This window comes from Rhipicephalus microplus, chromosome 3 (assembly GCF_043290135.1).
Source record: "Rhipicephalus microplus isolate Deutch F79 chromosome 3, USDA_Rmic, whole genome shotgun sequence".
NCBI lineage: Eukaryota > Metazoa > Arthropoda > Arachnida > Ixodida > Ixodidae > Rhipicephalus > Rhipicephalus microplus.
In genome coordinates, this window is record NC_134702.1 from 242,478,979 (window position 1) to 242,503,827 (window position 24,849).

At 45.8% G+C, this 24,849-nt stretch overlaps 1 pseudogene; it reads left to right on the forward strand.

Moving 5' to 3' along the window:
- LOC119161724 (glutamate receptor ionotropic, delta-2-like) overlaps positions 1 to 24,849 on the forward strand; it is a 158,473-nt pseudogene that overhangs the window by 94,176 nt on the left and 39,448 nt on the right.

Here is a 24,849-nt window from a genome sequence, read left to right on the forward strand (position 1 = left end):
GGATGTCATCGTGCCTAGCGCGCGCGTACCGGCCGACAGAGAAAGAGCAACGTCGGAGTGTTGGGAACAGGGGAAGCGGAGACCGCGACGGGCGGGAGAGGTCACGAGCCGTCAACTCAGCGCGACCGGTTATACATGCCCTTTCTGAGCGCGGCGAGTTCGGTGAACCTACCCCCTTTCTCCGGGTCGACGGGACTCGCCGCGACGACTCTCCGTCCCGACGCGTCCGCCTATACATGGGGAGGGCGAGTCCAGAAAACCTGTTTATTTCGACTCAACGCGTCCTCGTCGGGTCAATGTAAACGGGCCTTATGGGTCTATAGTCTATTAGTCCACCACATCGAGTGCTTTGAAAATGTTGGATCCTGTCCACCATCTGGGCATCCTCCTTTCCCCAGGAGCCTTGAGGACAAGTCCAATACAAAGCCTTTATGCATAGAAGCAAACGAATGGTCGTTGGAGTTGCAAAGTTGTTATTCACGTACTTCCTAGAAGTTAGTGCAAACAGCAAACATCCAGCATATTATGCAGTAAACGAGCTGTCCAGCTCTTCTTTGTTCCATAGCCGTCCTGCTCTGAGAGAGCCATACCCTTTGCGTGTAAGAGCTCTGGCTGAAGAAGTGCGCGTCACGGTTTTTGAGCATCAACTCGTGGCTCCTGTTGAACAGCTCCCGCTGTGGGAATGACAGCTCATAAATTGTGACTTGTCTCATAGAACTTACAAAGCATGCCCTGCCGCACATATTCACACGCACTTTCTTGAGCATCAGCATAACTGTTCTTGTCGCGACTTCTTCACAGACGCATCAAGTTCTCGTGATGGCGTATCGTACGCAGTGGTCAGCCCATACCTGTCAGACACTGGAATACTACATCCAAATACAACCATATCCACGGCAGAAGCATACGCAATATTAGTGGCTGTTAAGCACAATAAACAAATAAACACACTTAAAGCTGTTATATACACGGACTTTTGAAGTGTCGTGAAAGCACTGAAAACCTTGAGAAAACGCAAAAAACCTGTTACACTGCAGCTCTATTCACAGTTCTGCACCGTTTATTCGTGCCAGCGGAACGTTGTGGTGTGTTTGGTGTCTGGGCAACGAGATATAGAGGGCAATAAAATAACTGACCGGCTAGTCACATCTACTTTTACAGACGGCTCTGAAACATCCAGGGAGATCTCTGCACTGATCCTGAAGCCCTTTCTGAAGAAAACTATCAAGTCACACTGGCAATACCTATGAGACAGTCAAACAGAAAATAAGCTGCACCTAGTCAAGCCAGCGCTAGGTAACTGGCCACCAACATCAAAAACATGTCGCAGAGCAGTCACACTTTGTAGATTAGGAATAGGGCACACTTACAGTACTCATGTACACCTTTTGTCTAGGAGTGACTCGCCTAGCTGCGATAAATGTGATGAGCCCCTGACAGTGTTGCATTTACTCATACAATGTGCAAAACTAAGGCCATAGAGAAGAAAACATTTCCTATTACTTTACAAGCACCAAATTCCTTTCCATCCTTTATTAATTTTTGGCAAAGAACTTTTCATTAAACACGAGTCAATTTTAGAGTTTTTAAAACATGTGCATACTTTCAATGTCATCTATTCTGCTAATTCGTTGCACGCGCTCTCTCAGGAGAGGCTGCTGTTACGATACACACTCTATAGAAAGCACCGGCCTCCCAGTCATTAGTCTCAAGGGAATCGGTAAGGCATCCGTGCTAGTCGATTGTTCTTACAGTGCTACTTATACGACCTCCCGCTACTCATTTTTATTGAACTCACTCATGTAGATCTCATGATTTAAAATACTATTTGTTTTACACGCGTTATTGCGCAGAACTTTAGGACCCCATACAGCCACCCAGCATATTTTGTTCTGGTACTCTTTGGCCATCAGTGGCCCTTGCGCCATAAAGCACCATTCATAGTCATTATACATTATGGACCTTTGGACATATAGCGTTCCACTCATTGTCATCGACTTTGTAGAGATGCACTGATTATTCACAACGCTTTTGAATTAGAATTACTGCCTGTTCGCGCCGTTTTGGATGTCAACCACCTTCAGTTCATTGTGCTTAAGTACAATTGATCTCTACTGACCCAACGGCTGTATCGTAGGAGTACATTTGTAATGTTTGTAGAATAAGATAGCCATTACTGCATGCCTTTATTGACGCTTCATGAACTTTACGGTCTACTTGAAAAGCAGTTGCGAGTTCTGGCGTGGCTTTGTGGTAGAACGCTTGGTTGCCATGCGAAATGCTGGGATTCGATTCTTTCCGGGACCTTGGAATTTTTTTTCTTTACATTCGTCGGGTGAACGCAGCTTATGTCAGGTTTTAAGGGCGAAGCTCCTTAGGGTGTGGGTCGTTTCCTCCTCCGCTTGTATGTATGTATGTATGTATGTATGTATGTATGTATGTATGTATGTATGTATGTATGTATGTATGTATGTATGTATGTATGTATGTATGTATGTATGTATGTATGTATGTATGTATGTATGTATGTATGTATGTATGTATGTATGTATGTATGTATGTATGTAGCCACCTCTAGTTTATTTATTCCTCACTAAATGGAATTTTGTGTATATGCCCTTGGAAATAATATCACTTGGTGGTGGTCGTTGTTCTCGAACATTTGACGCTTGAAGAGGATTGATGGCTCTGTTATAATGAGAAACTCACAGCATATTCACAGAGTGAATGATGATGAGTGGGGCGAAGCGTCCGTCCGACGCGTGCGCTAGTGTGATAGGAGTGGACGGGTAGAGAGACAGACAGTCGGATGGGCAGACTGACAGATGCACAGACGCTTGGTTCCACTCATCATTCACCCCGTAGATAAGCTGTGATTTCCTCTCAACTCTCATTCGTCAAAATCATCATGTGTGTTCTCGCCTTTCCTGTGTAGATATGATATTTCAGTAACCTGTGCCACATACCCGCATACAAGTGACACATACCCGCCCGCGGCTATGTGCCACTGTCTGGCGGAAACTGTTTGACGACGTACGCAACGCGATTGTGGCATTATTCATGTCAATACCAGCTAGTCATGTTCGTCGGATCATCTTACTCTCCCATACTAATTTTTGTTTACACCACGTTTATGGGGTGATCACGAGACCACTCGGACGTAGGTGTTTAGATAGATAGATAGATAGATAGATAGATAGATAGATAGATAGATAGATAGATAGATAGATAGATAGATAGATAGATAGATAGATAGATAGATAGATAGATAGATAGATAGATAGATAGATAGATAGATAGATAGACAGACAGACGGACGGACGGACGGACGGACGGACGGACGGACAGACGGACGGACGGACGGACGGACAGACAGACAGACAGACAGACAGACAGACAGACAGACAGACAGACAGACAGACAGACAGACAGACAGACAGACAGACAGACAGACAGACAGACAGACAGACAGACAGACAGATAGATAGACAGACAGACAGATAGATAGATAGATAGATAGATAGATAGATAGATAGATAGATAGATAGATAGATAGATAGATAGATAGATAGATAGATAGATAGATAGATAGATAGATAGATAGATAGATAGATAGATAGATAGATAGATAGATAGATAGATAGATAGATAGATAGATAGATACCGCAATGGATGTTTATTTTCAGCAAGCATTTATCCACATTGCAAATACACGCGTAGGTTACAAGCTAAAAGAAATATTTTTGAAAGTGGCATTTAGTGCCGGCCGAATTGTTTTAGCCAAGTTGCATTTATCTACTTCAACGTTACGCACTGACAGGCACAGAAAGTCGTGAAGGAGCTCATGGGATAGTCACTGCGTGTTTATCAATGATAGTTAGGGTGTGTTATGACGTTGTGTCAGGGGCTGTCTAACAAAGCCCCCCCCCCCCTCAGGTTGCCGACACCTAACATAAACTAATCAATCAGACTTCTTATAAATTGCTTGTTTCGTGATGATAAATTTTGTTAACTCTCTCGATCGCTGTGCCATGTTTGCTTTTTTCTTCGTAGTCATGTCTCAAGTTCAATTAAGCATCGCGTTTACTCCTGGCAAAGTAGTAAAATAGTGAATTACGTTTATAAAGTACGTTATTTTTCAAAGGGCAGAGCATCCACAGATCAAGAAACGCTTCACATGTCAAATGCTTGCTATCTATTACACAGACTGTGATCGAGTGACTGATACTCGCTTTTGCAAGAGGACAATGGCCGTACATGGGAAGTTTGCAAATCTGACGCTAAGAATCACCGGTCACCACGTACGTACCCTAAACCGTATGTCATCCGTAGTTGTACAGCGATTTATTTCAAGTTGTGTTCACTATATATCCGCCAGAAATGCGTGGTTGTGTGTTCTTGTTATCTATTGCACCACTTGCATAGCATTTTGCGGATTATTTTGTTACCTTGCGTGTGGGAGGGAAAGATAAGACCTGAATCCAAAGTGGGCCGAAACCACCTACTAGGTAAATGTCATAAAGGCGTACACATTTTTTGTATAAATGGCTACAGCTAATTTGGTTCGGTTTGTATGTGATACGGAGCAATCAAGGCTGGGAGAGGTCGGTACAAAACATGCATAAAATATTAAAATAACCTAGAAGACCTTAGTATAAGGAAACATGCTGCGAGAAGCTCATAGTACCTGGACATAAGCACTTCTAACCTACCAAGGTGCATGGGCAATATTATTCTCACCCCTGTCATATACATCGGATAGCCCACTTCAATACCATCAGGGACCTTTATATCATAAGGAGGGGCGGAAATGCTCGAAGGTTATGCACTTAGATACAAGTGCATGTTAAAGAGACCCTGCGACACAATTTGAGCACATGTCTTTTTCATCAGTTGTTCTTGTGCACATGGCATAGAATGCGCCGATATCTTTTCGCAAGTGGCCATGCCGAAATCGAAGCGGTTATAGTTTTAATTCACTGGAGAAACTACCGTGATTGCAGGCTACGGTGACACGCATTAGCTATATGTTAGAGAAGTTACGTCATGCCATGTGACGTGACGACAAGGACCATTCGTTTTTTATTGACTCGACGTGACATTTAGCATGCAATATTCATACGGTGGTAGCTATGCCATACGAATGAATGCTAAAAACAGTAAAAACACTTTTTATACTTTCTTGGAAAGAAGCAATGTCTCTTGCTAAATCAGGTATGCTCAGATATACAAACGCGAGTACGTTTTTCTGAGCCACCATGGCCACCACGTTGTTGGAGATGGCGAGGTTCATGCGCTCAGATTTGGGTGCACGTTAAAGAACCCCAGGTGGTCGAAATTTCCGGAGCCCTCCACTACGGCGTCTCTCATAATCATATGGTGGTTTGGGGACGTTAAACCCCACATATCAATCAATCAAATCATGAGATGGCGAGGTGGAGCTGGGTTTACAGTTGCGGCTGCTTTTTCAATGAGGGCGCTAATACTCCAGTCTTCATCAGACGACACTTCGTGTTATAATCTGGTCACCTCGAGATTTATGCGTGTTGGTGTGACCAAAGCGAAGCAACTAACTTGGTCGTGCGAGCGGTGCTAGTCACCGGCGTTAACCATCCGTAAACGTGGCAGCGTCTTCTACCCGACCCACATGATTCGCCGTAAGCATGCTAACGACGCCGTCAAAAAGAGCAGTACAAGATACTGTATGAAGACCAATATGAGGTTACATTTCCGGTATGTCTTAATGACGCTAGTAGGCGATTGAAACGCGAATAGGAATATTTTAGTCGCCGTCTGCTCGAGTTTTGAACATTTAAGATTCCCAACTTCACTTTTCCCGGACCAATTTGCGTAAATTCTTGTCGCATTCGTCTTATTAATCATTACTACACGCGTTTCAGTGCTAATAAAGCTGCTGCAAAATTGTCGCAGAACACCAGCTGGCGAAAATTTCTGAATCACACCATTACGGCGTCTCTGATAATGATATTGTGGTTTTGGAACGTGAAATAAAAAGAGCTATTATTTACTCGTAAGGTATTAGTTTGCTTTTATTCTTTAAAACATCACGGTCATATTCACGAAGTGAGCGAAGTAAGAATAGCTTGCTCGGAGATGATCGGCTAAAATACGAATACTCCGTGCGCGTCTGTTATTATCATATACAGGTGTGACAACGTCCATATATATCCTGAGCTGTCACCACAGGGTCTTGCAGCCAGCCTGAACTGCTGTTGTGTTGCGAACCCACCGCGCTACTGCCTTGGCTTCTGAGGTATTCATGCGGCTGAGCGGTAACGAAATGAGTCTATTAGGTTAGCTCCCAGTAAAGAGAAAGTAAGTGCACGTGCCGAGAGTGGCACTCGCCACCTTGAGCGGTGGCACGTCATTGTTAGGATCACCGGAAAGAACCCCTTTAGCAACTTCACTAGAGTGTAGGATATAGTAAAATAAGCCTTGAGGGATGGCGTGCCATCTAGTGAGCTTTGTTGAATCACCAGAGAGCCGACGCTTTGAGTGGCAGCCCGTTTTCTAGTGAGCATTTCTGGAATCACCTTTAGAAGTGTACACGCCGCCACCGGGCAAGGCGCGAGCATTAGATACTCGCCATACAAGCTCCTAAAATGGACATGCGCGTACGTGAGCCACGCAGTTACACCACCTAATTGTCGATGAGATTAATTATTGGGTCACAAATTTTGCCTGTACGGATGCGAAAATATCGATTCTGTGTTCGTGCAGATGCCCCCAATGTCGACTGTGGTGACCCTACCAGACGGAACAGCAAAGTTTTCTGGAATGTCCGGCTTCATGTTTGATCTAGTCTCCGAGTCCATGGGTTTCAAGTGAGACAAAAGTTCATTAGTGGTTCATACGGCGCGGCGTAGGTGCGTGCGCTCTCGCATTTCTAATTTGAAGCCTGGAGTGTCTGTACCAATGAAATTATTATGGCGTGTGCAGGTACGTGGTAAAGCTACCACCTGACTACAGCTGGGGTGCTCGGGACGCTCACGGTCGTTGGGCCGGGCAGTTTGGCATGGTGGTCCGCAATGTACGTTTACATCTAGTTGCTCTTCTATCTGTTTCTTAGGATTGTTTTTTCTCACAAGTGTCGAACCGTCGAAAAATGTGGTTACAAAAAGGCACGTCCTCAACGGTAAGCCTTCAGATATACACTCAGAAAAATTACACAGGATCCCTCGTGCCTAAGAAAAGTCGAATGCTATCACCATCACTGATGGGCCACGAAAGGTTTCATACCATTTGCCGCGTTTTGAAGGTCAGTGTCCTGCGGTTCAATAGCTGATGATGATTGGGGTGAATTGTGTCTAGGCCCTCTGTAATTGCCTGGCAGCTTGACACTACGCAATCATTATGCAATTCATATGGTGTGACTCCTAGGACGCAATCTTACGCTTCTGCCACGCATTAAACTGCTCCAGGTGCCATGCCTTCTTGGTACACATGGTCACTGACTGCATAAGGTATATTTACGAAAGGCTTTCAAGCGCTGGGGTTCCCTCTGCAGCGGAATACCTGGGCTGCATTCTAGCTTGAACTGTGACTTTTATTAAGATCGTGCGAGTGGCTGTACCACAAGCTGCGTTTTAGAGTGAAAACTGTTAGCGGATCACAAGGGCCGATCCTAACACCGTATATGCCGGTCTGCCGCCACTGCTGTCCGTAACGTGGTGTCCGTAACCGCTGCCACTCCGAAAGCTGAATTAAACCGAAATAAATAAGAAATGCCGCAGATAAAGTGGAATTCGAACCCAGGCCATCTACACGGCAGCCAAGTAATCTACTGCAGGGCCAAGCCAGTGCTTGAAAGTCTGGTGCAAACAGACCCTTTGTAGGCATTGTGTAGGGTAAGGAATCTCCTTAACATTTGCAATAGAGCATTTTAAAAGAGTAAAATACCAGCCAGGCTTCACGCAATGTCAATTGCGTAATGAATGAATTGTTCAATGTTTGCAACCTGTCAAAAATTCCTCAGCCATAGTTTTCCATTGCCATCGGCCACACCATCAGAATCTGCACATAAAGCCTTCCAGGTGGTTAGCAGAGACCAAACAGCACCTAGACGAAGTGGTGTTGATGTACCTCGCTTACTCGAATAATGACCAATAACGGTGCAGTAGATGCTTCCTGACGTCACAAAAATTATGATGATTTGTGGCGTAGGGGGCTATGTAAGTGTACTTGTAATATTTGCCCCAAGAGTATTCAGCAAAAGCTCTTATCTCTGTGACTGTGCAGCATTTTCTGCGAAGGCGTGGCAATATTGTCCAAGGTCAATGACTAATGAAGCGCTTAACCTTAACTTTAAAATATTAAGGGCGCAAGAAAATTGAAAAGGTTAACGCTATCGCATGAGCCTGAAACTGAATGAGGAAGACCATGTGTTTGATCGCTAAAAAACACTATCAACATATACCAACCTATTACTAACGCTGTTATGAGATCACAACAGTCTATTCTGCTGGCATAGTTGCAATTGTCACCACAGATGCCACTGTCTGTAACTGCTATTGTCCACAATAAAAAAAAAAGAGGTTGAGTGGAACACAGCCCCTCTGCATGATAGTTGAATAATCTCACTGTGTTTCTGCGAGACAGGGCGTGTGTGTATTGACCAGGTTATCAGAAATTTCTCTGAATAGAGCAGAAATCGAGTGATAGTGTTGGATAATTAAAAAATGAAGCATTGTGTGCAAAGTGTGCAAGATCTATAAGCATTGTGCAAGCATTGTGTGCAAGAGCTATAAATCACTCGCTCTGTTCTCGAAAAGTGATGTCATACATCGAAGTTAATGCGCAATATACCCAAAGTCCATAGCCACTGGTTGGTTTGAGTTCCACAGTTACCTCGGCCGCCGTGGAATACTGCCACATGACTACGCGCTCTCTTGCAATCACACATTAGGAGTCGGCCGCGCGCTCACGAAATATCGCACTATGTTCTTTTCCTCTTGTCATGCACCTCCATAAGTTTGTTATGAAATACGACAGAAAGCGTTTGAACCATGCAACCAATTCCTGTAACTTCGCTCATAGTTGACGGATTGTGAAAAAAATTGTGGCAGTCTATTCATCACGCAATAAGTTTTAATGATGACGTTATCGGCGATTACTTGAAAAAAGTGTTGCAGGGAACCTAGAAAGAAAGCGCTCAGTATAACTTTTGATGGCACATCAAAAGCGAAAATTGTCAGCATTGGTGGTGTCAACACGAGGTATGCAAAAAATAATCACGTGATGACGCTGCTGTGTGACATATTACCAAAATATGTGGCGTTATCATGATTCATGACATCACCAGACGTCCAATGGAATGGTGTCACACTGTGACGACATCAAACGACACAGAGATGAGCTGATCACTGGTGCAGGGTAAAACCAAGTGAGGCTCACAATGCTTGCAGCGCCGCCGATCTTGGGTAGGGTCATATAAAACCACGTTAGGTGTGTCATAGCCTCTGAGATGAGGGGCGCGCGGCGGGTTTTTCTCCAGTCGTCCCAATAGCACGAAGAAAGCGTGTTTCCAAAGGTGGGAGGGGCCCGCTCTTTTTTTCCGCACTGCGGTGCTCGTTCGTATGGTCGAAAAGGCTGTCGCGCTATAGTGGTGAAGTTTGCATGTGGGGATAAATAAATGGTTTCGCGCTTTTATATAACTTCGCTTTCATTCGGGAATGTCGGACCAGGGTGAACGAGAGGCAAAGTCAATGCTTGAGCGCATATATTTTCAAATGAACTTTTTTGCTGTAGATTTGCGCCGCCCATATTAGAGCACTTATAATCCCGATGCCTCTGCAAGATATTCGTAATTGCTGGAAACTTGCTCTACTTCGAAGTTTGCAGGCTGTGCAGTTTGAATCGCTGGCGAAGAATAAAATTACAGCTTTATCGACAAACGAAGTAAGAAGAGTGCCGTGTTCAATGCTCACGGGTTACACTCGTTCAAAAGGGTTTCTTCCTGTTTCATTTCATGGAACTAGCCCTAATTTTCATCGTAACGCCGTTTCAAGAATCCTCCCGTCGAGCCGCAAGAGCAGGATGCAGGGCGGTGGGTGCACGCGGTCGCCATGAGTCTAGACTTTGTCTGGTCTGAATGTCGCTGGTTCAGTGACGACCACGGGCTGGTTACAGGCACGTTTTATCACTTGTGGTTGCCCATTTGCACTGTGTGCTTCACGGTGTTCAGTGGATACGTTGGGCAATGTAAGAACGAACATCGATATGTTTTGCTAGATCAAAAAGTACGCAGCACGCGTTCTAAGTTTGATGTACTTTCTACAAAACACTGCGATGTTACATTACAGTGACAATTTGCAATTTTTTCTTTAGCAGTCTACCTCGATTAATACTTAGTTTCAATTTGACAGACGCTGTTATGCTAAATGTGCAACCATTTGATTTTGATGCAGTCGAGTGTACAGCAAGTGAAGACAACACTGATACTGTCATTATGCTACCAAAACAATTAACATTCAAAAGACGAAAAAAGAGACTGTGACAACTAAGCGCTTTCATTGTGAAAGATGTGGGGAGTGAATGTAGGTCGTCTAGTCGAAGCCTTTATTCCGGAAAAGTTACTTCATACGTACCTTATTTCAGTGACATGACCAGGGCCCTCAGTTATCTAGAACGTAACTGCGATTCCGTTGACCACCTCATAAATATCCGTACGCTATATAATAGGAAAATTACGAGTCAACATAGGAGAGCAATGCGTTTCAACGACGATATTAGCCGTGTTCTCCCCCGTGCAAGTCTCCAGAAAGGAGGAATGCTAGAATGCCTCTATATTTCTCGAATAGAAGTATTTAGCACCGAGACAAAATGGACCGCAATGAAAAAAAAATAATAGTCAGAGAACATTGATACATTCCTACATTTACCTATCGAAAAATGCAGCAGTTGCTATGCTTTTTTTCGCAAATTGAACAAAACAAATGCAGTAACAGAAAAAGATACTCTCCTTCAGTTCAGCCAGACGCTCCTGGCCGTCCTTCTTGCTCGTAACCAGGAAAAAGAAAGCACGCACACGCTAGAATCACGTGTGCTCTGCTGTATGCCATGGTATTAGCCACCGCCGGTACCCTCACTCAATACGCCCTCTCAAGGTTTCCGGGGGCGCAAGGCGATACTCGTTTGTTTTGCTGGGGAACGTGTCAATTTACAAGGCCTGAAAGAAACACGCCACGCGCCCGCTTTTTCGGAGGCCATCGGTGCGTGCAGAAACAATTAGAGGAAGAGGAGGAGAGGGTATAGTGCAGAAACAAAAAGGGGAGGGGGCTTGCTCCTTCCAATCGTTTTGTAAGTAAGGAACTCTGCGAGAATGTTTATTCGGCTTCATCGATTAGCTCATTCGTTAGAACCGTTACTTTGATGAAAAAGCTGTTAACACATAGGCCAGTCCAAAGTTTATAGGGTATTGTACTGCACTTGTTATAATACAGCCGCTTTAGGCTGCCGTTGACATCAGTACACCATATTAAGTGCTTTGAGAAAATGAATGAGTAACTTATAGCTAAGGAGCTCTATGTACATAGCCAGAAACCAAACTTGTTGCAGGAAAGCGACATGTTGGTAGGGCCCGTGGCGCCCACGGAGGACAGGGCCTCGGCACTGGAGCCGCTGCCGCAGTTCTACTACAGTGAAGCTGGGCACTGTGGAGGGCTCACCAACCCTTACGTCACCAACGTATTTGGATACGTCAATTCTTTTGACGTCGATGTGAGTGAATCTGCACCTACTCGATGCACGGTTGCTCTAGCGTGCCTCCACTCACTCATATACGACACGCACGCGAAGCGGCTGAGCGTTACGGTCTCCGAAAGAGTCATGTTCAGCTTCTTAAAGGAGCGCCACAGCACCTTTTGAGCATGGTCAGAAAACACCTTTATGCCCATCGGTAGCCGAGGCTCCCGACAACACACTAGCTCTATATACAGCTCAGCGCGTGCCCTGGAATTCCCAATGATTTATCAGTAAGCTAAAAATTGCTTTCTCTTCAGTTGACAAATGACGCCACAAACTCAAAAATCATTGGTCACAGCCGTTGCATAAACCTTAGGCTAATTTCAGCGTGGCGCTCTCAATCATTTCCGGGACAACCACGGGAGTTGCGGCTTGTCCATGTGTGCGTGAGCCATCGCACTGAAAAGCCACGCCTTTGAATGAAAAAAAAAAGATGGAGAAAAAGTGCTCGAGGTGACGAAGCGTGCGTGACGAAATTTCTTAGCCCGTGCCATTCCTTTCTGCTTAGCTGCTAGCGCTTTCGTAGGGATGAGAGAAGAGAAAATACAATTGCAGCGTGTGACAAATCATTTGGCGAAATCCTGGAGCGAGCACTCGGGTTGCGCAAGCCAGATCTGCGAGTGGAACACGTGAATGCCCCACGTGAGGTCACTTCGGAAGTTCTTTGCACATACGTCACTAAACCAGTACTAAAAACTTCCTCGACATAGCTGATTATCTTCGGCTATACTGCCGAGACTTTGGCGATGCACATGGTGGGAAAGCATGTATGGCTCGTCGTCTTCGCTGCTGCTACTGCTAGCAGAACTAGTGCTCTCGCTGTCACTCAAAGCGAGAAGAAAACGAGCAGCAGCACATTCAGCAGCATCAAACAATGCCTTCTTGTAAATGTGCTCGGTGCACCGCCTCAAAAAAGAAAAGAAAAAGGAAAAAAAATAAAAAAATTGGCCCCGTATCTGCAAGTTAATCTGCAAATGTCATCGTAAGACGATAGTCTTGCGTGTGGAGAGAGTGAACAAAACATTTATTTGATGTTCTGCGCAAGAAAATCGGTGAATAGTATTCTGGAGACGCTGCGTTTGAGTGCCTCGAGCGTGCAGCAGAGGCGAACGAGCGCATCAAGTCACGTCACACGTGAGACATGAGCGCTATCAGGCAGTTTTCTTGGAAAACGAAGGGCGTGGCTCTGAGATGGGTGTGCGCGCCTGTCTTAGATGTATCACCTCTGAGACAGGTGTAGAATGCAAGGCAACGGGTAGGTGCCACCACCATTTCATCTCTCACTTTAAAAAAAAAAGCGAGTAAAAAGGGTGTCTTTTTGTCCCGCAACAATAATAGTCATCTATAATGCGTTCCATCCTTGCGCTATCGCCCCGCGCCTGGTTCATTCCGGTCACGATCGACATGCCCATTATCAGGGTTACATTGCATTCTCGATAGGAAAGTAGCCAGTGCCGAGTTTTCAAGAAAGGAAGCGCACGCAAGCCTGATGACGATTATTGTTGTGGGACAAAAAGACACCCTTTTTACTCGATATTTTTTAGAGTGCAGCAAAGCGTTGTTTCACTCCCCGTTCCATGCAAGCGTCGCATGGTCAGCGCAGCGTGATAAGCGCTACGGTCCTTCAAATTACTTATGTATGCCTATTCTAGTAAAAGACGCACATACAGAATATATACTTGTTGTTATGCTGCCCCAGACATGCGCAATATTTGTTTTGTATATGACAATTGCACAAGTATCAACGCTAAATCTTGAGCAGCATTCGTGGGCGCTACGGATGGGGTCGGCCGTTTCAAGTACCCAGTGCCGTTAAGAGTGGACAATCAGACAAGTGTACAGACCGACATACATACATACATACATACATACATACATACATACATACATACATACATACATACATACATACATACATACATACATACATACATACATACATACATGCATACATACATACATACATACATACATACATACATACATACATACATACATACATACATACATACATACATACATACATACATACATACATACATACATACATACATACATACATACATACATACAGACAGACAGACAGACAGACAGACCATAATTTTTGCGTCGAATGTCCCCAAGAAAGACTATCGCCTTTAAAAAACGCTGACGCCAGCACCGCTGCCTACTGTACCGGAAATGATGACAATGCATTCTCGGAGTTCCCGCGAAATCTGTCTCTTCAAGACGGAGCACGCGGAAGGCTCCGTCACGGAGTAGGCTGCTCCTAATCTGCCAGTAGAACACGCGAACTTGCTCTGAATCTACCCGTATAATGCAGATTCTCGGCCACGGAGCAAGAAAACTTGCTCCCGCTCGACGAGTGGAATTCGCCATTTGTTGCTGCGCTCGTACGGGACGGAGCATAAAAATTTTTGAGACGAAGAATTCGTGAGACAATCAGCTACTTTAGTGAATCAATTTCATGCTACATGAAAGAATTGTTGCAGGGCCCCTTTAATGAAAATAGCTCTTGAGCATGCATGCGCAAATCCTTTAGAAATGGCTCATAAAATCTGGGCTAGGGGAGCAGCAGAGTTCGTTCAGTATAATTTACAACACTGTAGTTACCTAGTGCGTGGAAAAACATAGACAAGGAAATACGGGACAGTTGCTAAATACTCGTCTTTCTCGTCTGTCCCTGTAGTGCCGCGCATGTCCCGTCTTGGACTGTCCGTGTTTTTTTTATGCGCTGGAAAACTGAAGTATGACGTACCAACGCGCCCAAAACACTACGGTAATAATTTGCCAGCACCATATCCAAAGTACACGAGAAACAAACATAAAAAAGATTTATTCATTTGCGTGCGTGTTATTCGCTCCTTTAATCTTACTTTGGCGCACCAAAAAAGACACCAGCGCTGTCTCCTCGAACTGAAATTCAATATACGCTTTAACGGGGTGTCACTGAGGCCAGCCTAGAAAGGTCGCACTGATATGCAGCAATGAACGAGGATGAAGAAGAATATAGTAGTGGAAGAAATACCCCCACGCTGCTGATCCCTGCATCGTGGGATCAGTATAACACAAAAGTTAACCGCGTCTGCACAGGAGTACTTGATTGTTCATTGTACATTGGTGCATGAAAGCTCACACAGGGACTATGCTATAACTGCTTGATGAGGATGCACCCATGTCGACGCCTAGTAGCACATTTTGATTGATTGGTATGTGGGGGTTAACGTCCCAAAACCACCATATGATTACGAGAGACGCCGTAGTAGAGGGCTCCGGAAATTTTGACCACCTGGGGTTCTTTAACGTGAACCCAAATCTGAGCAAACGGGCCTACAACATTTCCGCCTCCATCGGAAATGCAGCCGCCGCAGCCGGGATTTGATCCCGCGACCTGTGGGTCAGCAGCCGATTACCTTAGCCACTAGACCGCCGTGGTGGGGCTAGTGGCACATCTTCACTCGACAACTAGCGCCCATGATGTTTATTTAATGCGTATGGTAGTCGAAGTATTAGGTTATATGCGGACACAGGATGAAGTAAATCCCACGGAAGATGGCATCAACAAAAACATAATACTACGAGGCAGCAGAGATGAACATGATAGGGAAGAAGATGATGTATAACGCTATCTCGTGCAGACTGGGCTCAATCTTGTTCGCCTGCCTTCGAGTGTTAATATATTCTTAAACGCCTCCCTCCCCGTAACATTTTGATAGAAGTGGAGGCACTCCCAGAGACGACACCTACAACGAGTTCACGCAGCGAACGTTCCTTAGCTGCCTCTGCGATGCCTGATCAAGGCGAGAACGAAGATTCTTCGGAATATAGCCCTAACGTGCCTCGTCCAACTACTCAAGAACCAACAGCACCGCATCCAGCCGGTACTAACCGCACCCTCATTTTTACCAACCGCGTGATCGAGACACCTCTTCTGGCAATGACAGCACTGACGTGAAGGTGATTTAGCTGTACGAATGGGTGAGCACACTGTACAACTGGGATGCGGCACTCATCTTGGCCAATAGTATTTTCTACCTTGATGGCACAGCTAAAGCGGTTTTCCATCCACGAGGAAACGATCACGAGTTGGGACATCTGTAAAAATAAACTCATTAATCTTTCAGGCAAGCCCATTGGGCGTCGTCGTCCTGCGCAGAAAGAACTCGCATGCTGAATCCAGTCCTGCACCGAGTCACACGTTACCTACATACAAGATGTGCCCGCCCTCTGCCGGAAGGTCAACGACTAGATGCCTGAATCTGGAAAGGTCGCGCACAACCTCAAAGGAATCGCGGATGACGCCTTTACTACCCTCAAGTTTCAAAACTCATCAACGGTTGGCCACGTCAATAATGAATGCCGATGCTTTGAAGAAGTGATAAGCCCTCGTATTACTCCATATTCTTCACGTCTCCCCAACATGACTGCAACATCTACCTGCGAGGACGCCCATTTACCGCCAGTCGCTGCTGCTTCCGAAAATATTTTGCACAACGTGGCCTCGAAATTGAGGCCATATCTACAACTCCTGACCGATTCCTTGCCCCTGACGACTCTCGCACAATGATTTCATTGATACAGACTGTTGTGTGCCAGGGACTGGCCAACGTTGGACTTCAGACGCTCTGCCCTATTAACAGAACCGACCCAGTGCAGCTGATATGTCCCGTGGCCCACACAACCGTCCACGTTACCGAAAGTCGGCTGAATGGCTAAACTCCGATGACAGACTAATCTGCTTCTGCTGCGGAGGAGTAGGTCATATTATTGTCATTGCCGTAGTTCCTGGGATCGGCAGCCATGGCCACGCTATGCCAACACCCGCCGTTCACGAAATGGCTCCCGCGTACCGTTACACGCTGACCAAAACGACGCTTTGCCATCCATGCCCACTCGATCAAACCACTCTCCATGGCCAACCGGACGCCTGACCCACTCACCTAACTGTCGCCGCCCTCCCTCACTCTCCTACCACTGCCGGTCTTCGGAAAACTGACAGGTGACCATGCAACTCCTAAAAAGATAACACCTGGCGCTTCTGTGTCCGCTACCTAAATCCTAAATGTGTTACAAAAAAGACGTGTACCCCCGGCCATGGATATATGACGCCCTTGACTGCCTTAGTGGATCAAATTATTTCTCATAACCGACGCGGCCTATATAACTCGCCGCGTCGGTTATGGAGCTCTAACGGCAGAGAAAAAAAATTTTCTTCTATTCCCTAAAAGGTTTCTGGGCAAGTGGGTGGGGTCCTCAGTCCAGAGCTCCACTGGCCTTTGCGGCTCACTGGGCTTGGTCGAGCAAAGCCAGCTGGCCTTCCCGATCCTTGCTAACAAGCCAGGTATCCCACAGCCTTGGTCGAGATGTCCCCAAAAGGGGGAAATTGACGTTTTTCGGTTGTGATTCGCATTCCCACGTAATGTGGGCGAGAGTTGGCTGTTCGCCACACCACGGCAGCTTCGTGCGTATGGTGCGAACGAAAGCAAAGCTCTTCAATTTATATTTAAGTACTGCGACATACCTCGTCCACGATAGATCTTTGTGTACGACAACCCCAAGGAACTTGTGGTGCGTTACAGCAGGTATCTCTGTCCCATTAATAAATATCGGGTATTTTTACATATGCTTGCGCGTGAACTCAAGCACTGCGCATTTGTGAATTGAAAGAGTGAGCGCCTGACGTCGTAGATATCTGTAAGTGATCGTCACTGCACGCTGTAGTCGAGCTTGTAATCGCGGACGAGTAGTTCCGGATGCCCATATGCATATGTCATCAGCGTATGCACTGATCTTCACCGTGCTGGGAAGTTCTGCTGCTAGGCCGATCATTGTGACATTGAATAGGATCGGGCTGAGAACTCCTCCTTGGGGAACACCACGATGAACCTTATATCGATCAGGGTCTTCATTATTTGTCGTCATGTAAATGGTGCGGTCCCTAAGGTAGCTAAAAATCCAAGCGTACAGTCGTCCACCGATGTCCAAATCTTCCAGTGCGTCAAGGATCGCATAATGCAGCACATTATCGTAGGCACCCTTAATGTCTAGGAAGACCGCCGCCACTAGTCTGCGTCATCTTCTTTCCTCTTCAACGCTGGTGATCAATTCGACCACACCATCAATGGCAGATCGGCCTCTTCTGAAGCCATTCATAAATGCAGGAAATGAGTTGTTGCTCTCTATAAGCCACTCTAATCTTGACAATACCATTCTTTCCATTACTTTCCCGACGCAGCTGGCTAAGGCGATTGATCTGTAGGAGGAAAGTGCACAAGGACACTTCCCCGGCTTAATCAATGCAATAATGCGACTGCATTTCCAATTACCTGGGACTTCTCCTGACTCCCTGAGGTGTTATGAACTATGATTAATTCTTCTTGACCAAGCTTATTGAAACTCAATTTGGCTTAAGTAGGTATAGATAAGCTGGCCTGAGTGTCTACGCACTCCGCATGGTTTAACGAAAAGCTTTATCGTCCAGCTGTAATAGCGGCGTCCCGCAGCGATTACGCTATGCAGCTACGCCGAGACAATTCGTACAAGGATAAGTTCTGCAGCATGTTCACTGGCAGTGATAAAAAAATACGTGTTCATGTGTGGCGAGAAGTCAACAACTAACCACGCATATATCGGCGCAGCTGGTCAAATGCCAACGGTCACGCTTCAATTGTGCCTCCTTTTTTTTATTCGCTCACTGTTACGAAAGAAGCGAACCATCCGTTAACTTTCCGCACATCAACTGGTACACAATGATTCACAGCAGTAGGTCATAGTCGTCGAAGTACTGATCTAAGTGACTTCCAAGCAACCTGCTAGCACACCATTTCCGAGCTAGTCGCTGCTCTCTGCCTGACACTTTTAAATCGAAATGGCAGCCCACGACAAAACGCCGACGCGGAGAAAGCTATCTCCGCCCTGGAAACGGAGGCTCGCGCATCGAGGCAACCTGTACTCCAAGCAATAGTGCATTTCACTGTTTACAAACACAGGCCCTTGATGACATCCGGTTTTGTCCACCGATGTGCCCTAATAGCATCTGTGGACAACAAGAGCTTTAGAAAATAGCCCGCTGATTTTTTACAGTTTCCTTACCATACTTGGCAAAATATATTCAAATGAATGTTCTTTTGAGCTACATAAATATTACAAAACATTTACTTCTGTCCTATGTGCTGTGGCGGGACGTCACATATCACCTGGGCATCCAGTGCGAGCACTGATGTGCGGCCGACCACGTGGTTCACTGCCTATACAGGGTGTCCCACATAACTTGAGCCAAGAATTTAAAAATGAAAGACACTTCAGTGATGAGTTGAACCAAACGCATACTACTCGCACTAGCGTGTACGTACTCAGGCTATTTTTTATTTCTCCACATACTAATTAAATATTATTTCTTAGTTACTTTTTTAGTTATGGGCTGGAAACCAAAAATATGAACACTGAGATGTAGAGCACTTTCAGAAACCACCGACTAAATCAATTCTTGTACGATACACCTAACGCTGTTATTTTTTCCGCGTTGGAAAGAAACCCTATAGCAGCACATTGCAGTGCGCTCGCGGTCCATGACACGGCTTCTATTCACATTTCACGGGCTTTGTTTACAACGTGAAAAAAAAATAACAGCGCGAGACGTATCATACAGGAAACAACTTAGTCGGTGGTTTCTGAAAGTGCTCTACATCTCACTGTTCACATTTTGAGTTTCCAGCCCATAATTCTAAATTAGGTAATTAAGAATTACTTAATAAATATAATGAGGAGAAATACAAAAAATACCCTAAGTACCTACAGGCTAGTTCGAGTAGATTGCCTTTGGTTCAATTCGCCTCCTAAGTGCCTTTCACTTTCAAATTCTTGGCTAAAGTTATGTGAGACACCCTGTATATACGTGTGTGTTCTGTAATGAACTTATGACTTGTTCTTGAAATGCTGTCTATTCCTCACGCTACAACACTAGCGACGAGGGTGGGACGCCCCCCCCCCCCCCCCCCCCCATTCTAGCTCAGTACGAAGGAAGTATCGCGGATAACCGGCAATCGACGGCCTCAGAACAAAATCAACAGCATTCCTGGCTCGGGCTTACGGAACACGTCAGCTGCGAACTTCATCGAGGGTCAACGTGTTCGCCGGAAGAGCAACTGACCGATAAGTACACCGCACCTTGTCTGAATGATGGCGCCAATAAGGAAGCTAGACGAGTTCGACGAGAAGGATCACAATTTTGAATCCTATTTGAAACTTCTCGAGCATTTCGTCACTGCTAATGACATCAAAAAGGAAAATAAGCTCGCAGTATTCTTGTTTGTGATAGGATCACGAACGTACGAGGCGATCAAAAGTTTGGTAGTACCCGCTGTTGCTGGAGACAAGAGCTTTGAAGAGGTCACAGTGCTGTTGAAGAAACACTCTAGCCCACAGTGCCCGATCATAACCGAGCATTGCAAATTTAACAAGCGAGCACAAGAGGAACAATAAAGCGTCAAGGACTTCATGGTTGCCTTGAAGCATTCAGCAAGGAAGTGCCATTTTGGCCAGTTTCTACAAGACGCGCTGCGAGACCGAATAGTGGTCAAAAGAGAGAATTTCGTTACACTTCAAAAAAAAAAAAAACTTTGAAGACGTGCTTTCAGTTTCAACATTAGCAGCTGGTAAATGAGGTGGCCGGAAGTTTTATTGGGTACAAAGCTTGCAACCTTGAAATCGTCTATACCACTCCTACCACCACCACCTCACAGTGCTCGCACGGCACCTTTTAAAGGCAACGCATGCAGTCGCGTCGCAGGGACGCGTCCCCGTTGGTTCCCCGCATAGCGTTGTAAACGGAGACGCGCTACACCATGCCTCAGCGCCAGATTGAAGAAACAGGAGGCGCTGGCTTGAAGTACGCCGGCATAAAATACTTTCTTGTTAGAACGAAGTCTGGAACCATGGTTGCCTACTGATTCATTTTGTTTTTAAGGCATTTCACTACAGCTCTACATTTAACTAACATTTCCGACAATCGGCGGAAGACAGAAAAGACACGCTTCTTAAGTTGTTTCAAGTAAACTAGTTCTTGTTGCAAAAATATGTAACATACTACACGTTCCTTCAGAAGAGGCAGGCCTGTAGTCATTTGTTTTTTGTTTGTTTTTTCTTGTAGTGCGTGGGGGGCCTTTGTTGAAGAAATAGAAAAAACCTGTACTTTGGCTATTCATTCTCGCTAAAACACCCCCTCCCCCCATCCAAGTTTAAGGGGTGGGGTTCTTGAGCACCCCCTCTCCTCCCTCTGGCTACCGGTCAGAGAAAGGGGCACACATGTTATACGTGCGTACACCTAATAGAATGAAAAGTTGTTACTTTGTCCAAATACGTAAGATTGCGCAAATAAAAAAAAAGAAATGTTCAGAAGCGAATAGTAAACAAGTGCATTCTCTTGCACTATGTAACATGGCTGAGTGAGTTCCAGCGCTCTTACGCAAGCCCATCGACTCCTCTCACAACCCTTTTAAAACCTCTTTGTGAGCGTGGTTGTGCATGTAAGTACTATCAGCGTCAAATGAAACCCCAACATCGGCAAGCCTTGTCGACAGTGTAGTGCGCGCCGTACAGTTATCAACGTTTACAGGCGCTTGCATACTGTTCGGCAGCTCTGCGCAGATATGCGTGCCTGTCCGCGGTGATTGCTGGACGGCACGCACTATAGATCTTTGCATCGGACGAGGAGGCCTGGTCTGGCAACCAACGCATTACTCCTCTCTGGCATGCGGGCGACGGCTTGGAGTTTGTGTGTTTACGCTAGTATGTGGGACGTTATCGAGCAATTTGCGTGTATTAAGCCAACCTGTGGATTTCGTTTTTCTTCATTGGTATGACGACCAAGAATTGGTCATCAGAGAACCACTGCGCTGTTTAGGGTGCAGTAACAACTACGGAAAAAGGAAGCTGCTGTCACGATAAATGTACCATGTGCATTCCAGACGCGGAGTTTTTGCGGCTGTGGACTCTTCAAGTTCCATCGTTTTCTTGTCGACGAGGAGCAGCGGCTTCTATGGCTCGCAAACTTAAACAGGAAAAACTTTTTACCTTCCGCGGGTATTCGGGTATGCTCAGAGCACTTATCAGGTGAACGAACCGAAACGAATTCGACACTGATGCTCAACCTCGGCTACGAACGTAAGTTACGCAGCCTACACCTATTCCAATGGTGACAACGTTTCCCCAATAAACAGCCCCACCTAACATTTCTTTTTATCGCCGGTCAAAGTTTCACGGCACCGAGAGACACTCAAATGTCGCAATGAAAAAAATAATACAAAGGGAACGCACAGGCACGTCATCGTCGTTTGATGTAAGAGGTGTATTCATGTGCACACCTGTAAAAACAAACGAGCGAGTAAGACACGGTCATTCCTTCAGAGTTGAGAAACAATTTAGACAGCAGTTAATGCGTAGTTAACAAAAACCGTCAAAGCCACGAAATAAAGACGAACCTTTACAAGAGCGTTAGCCGATGCGACGGTGGGACGCAAACAAATCTTGTTAGAAAAGCGGATGACTACAGCCCAAGAAAGATATTCACTGTGCTCTCGAAGTATTGTTGCTTGTTCTGGAAGAGAAAGACCTGAAAATACTGCGCATTCTTCGAGCAAAAAGTCGGTGCTGTGAATATACTGCATCAAAAGAGGCGGACTTGTTCACGGCACAGTATATTAAAACAATCGACCCTCAACGACTTGAACCTTGTCAGAATGTCTCATAGACTCATTTCCTAAAGAACCTACCTCTATTCAGTCGAAATTTCCGGCGTAAAAACTGAAAAAGAACAATATAACCGCCGCGCATGCTTACGTTTTATACAAACAGCGAGCTTCCCGCATGCCATATGGGTTGCCAGACCGGAAAAGGGCTGCCCGCTAGCAAGATAGCGGCGCCCACAAAAAAATACGTCCTACAATCGCAAAGGCTTGCCGCTGTTTGGGTTTCATTTCACGCTGATAGTACATTTTGGTGCCATGTGTCGGATACATGTTTGTTGGTGCAACACTTAGAGATGAAAACGGCATGCTATTTGCTGCATATCCATATTTACGAATACTATTTTTGACCCAACTTCACAAACACCTTATATTCAGCCTTTCAAACTTTGATAAGAACGAATGCTTTTGTGGCACGCACAGGTATGGATCGGGCTGTTCTCATCCATGCTCGTCGTGGGCTTCGTGGTGGCACTGATCGACGCGAAGTTCCAGTGCTCTCGCCTGGCAGTCGCCTACTACTTCGCATTCCTGAGCCTGTTCAGCATCTTCCTCATGGAAGGTGCGCAGCCAACCGGAATCACTACTTTCCGGAAAGCAGTTAATGTAGAGATCTCAGGAAACTAGAAATAAGTCAACGGGTGCGTTAGTGTGAAGTGGCTCTGTAGGAGTTAAGCAATCATCAAATGGTCTCATTAGAAAAGCTCATTGTCACACCAATCAGCTTTTGTAAAAAAAAAATTTCGAATCCATCAAGTACGCTAAAGTACAAGGATTTGTCGCGCGCTTCAAGCTGTTTCTCTCACTTTTCGTACTAGTGAGAACGCTGAAAGCTACACAGGGACTGGGATCAAAGGCGGCCGAGAAAATACACGTCTTCGTCAGCTCATTTATTCACCTGCGGCGCATTTTTTTTTTTTTTGCTTCGAGCGAGCAGCTAGGTGCAACATTGTCGTGTGATCTAACGTGGGGTCTGCTGTCACGGACACATTAGCGAGTGCTAACAAATTACTGGGATTTCTAAAATGCCACTTACGTCATGCTCCCAAATACCTAAAGCTGCTTCTCCACAAACCCATACTCAGACCAGAGCTTGAGTATACCAATGCCATCGGGAGCCCGCTTCAGGCTTATCTAGGAAATTCATTTGAGGCACTGCAGAACCGCGCGCTACAATTTATTCATTCATTATACACGCACCACGTCAGTGTGTCATCATTGGAATAAGAATCATTTCTATCAACTTTATATCATTTCTATTATTTATATCACCACTCCAGCCCGCATGCCTGAGAACACCGGTCATGTCTTGCGAGTCACCCGATCGCGCAGCCACACCAAGACATTTTCCGGTTCTTTTCCACTGTCATCATCTGAATGGAAAGACTTTTCTCACACCACTTCCGCCGTTACACGTTTGACTTTGTTCTTGCAGAGTGTAACACATTACCTACCGTCGAATTAGAATACGTAGTTACCATTTTGTATAATTTCTCTACATCCATTCCTTATGGAACACCCTTAGAGGGGTCTTCATTGTAATAAAAAAATAAACTTGAGCCATTTCTCCGAAGGCAACACTGATGAGATGTGAAGCAGGAGTGTTGCGCACGGGTGCCGTCACGGGTTGAACGACATTAACACGGGTGCCGAGGTGTGCGCCGGATTACTTGTTTAAAACGATGGCCGGCGTGGGTTTTGTAGGTCACACGTACAACATGTTTCAAAATGAACGTTAGGCACGCGTCAGGTTCATTGCGCATGAACCGAAGAGTTGGTGGAGTAGCGAGCGGCGGACGCGGCAGGCGGTGCGGGCGAACAGAAGAGGCTGCAGCGGCAGGCGCCGCAGCGAGGGCGCGGCAACGTACGGAAAGAATGACGTCAGTACGCATGGCGAAGGGAGTGTGACGTCAATGCGCAGCAGCGGCATGACGTATTGGCACCGCGCCAACACCTGCGGCGCGGGGCGCGCTTGTACTGAGGGGAAGCGTTACGCAGGCAAGACAAAGAGCTGCTTCGCATCTAAAAATCAAATTAAGTGAAAGCATGATCGCGAAAGCACGCGTGCTTGTGGCGGCATCCTGCGGCGGCCGCTTTAGCTATGCAGCTGACGATGCTCAGATCGAACTATGGTCCTGTACTTTGGATATATGGCGCAGTGGTTCTGTCATATGGCTTCATTTGTCAAGCAATGTGATTTCCAGCTGATTTGAGAAATAATTGTAAATTTCGCACTGAGCGCCGGGCTATAATGTGTGGCTCACGTGACCTAAAGGGCCCCGAACACCGATTGGCATGGTTATGTGATCATGCACAAAAAAACGTTGCAGGTCCCCTTTAAGAA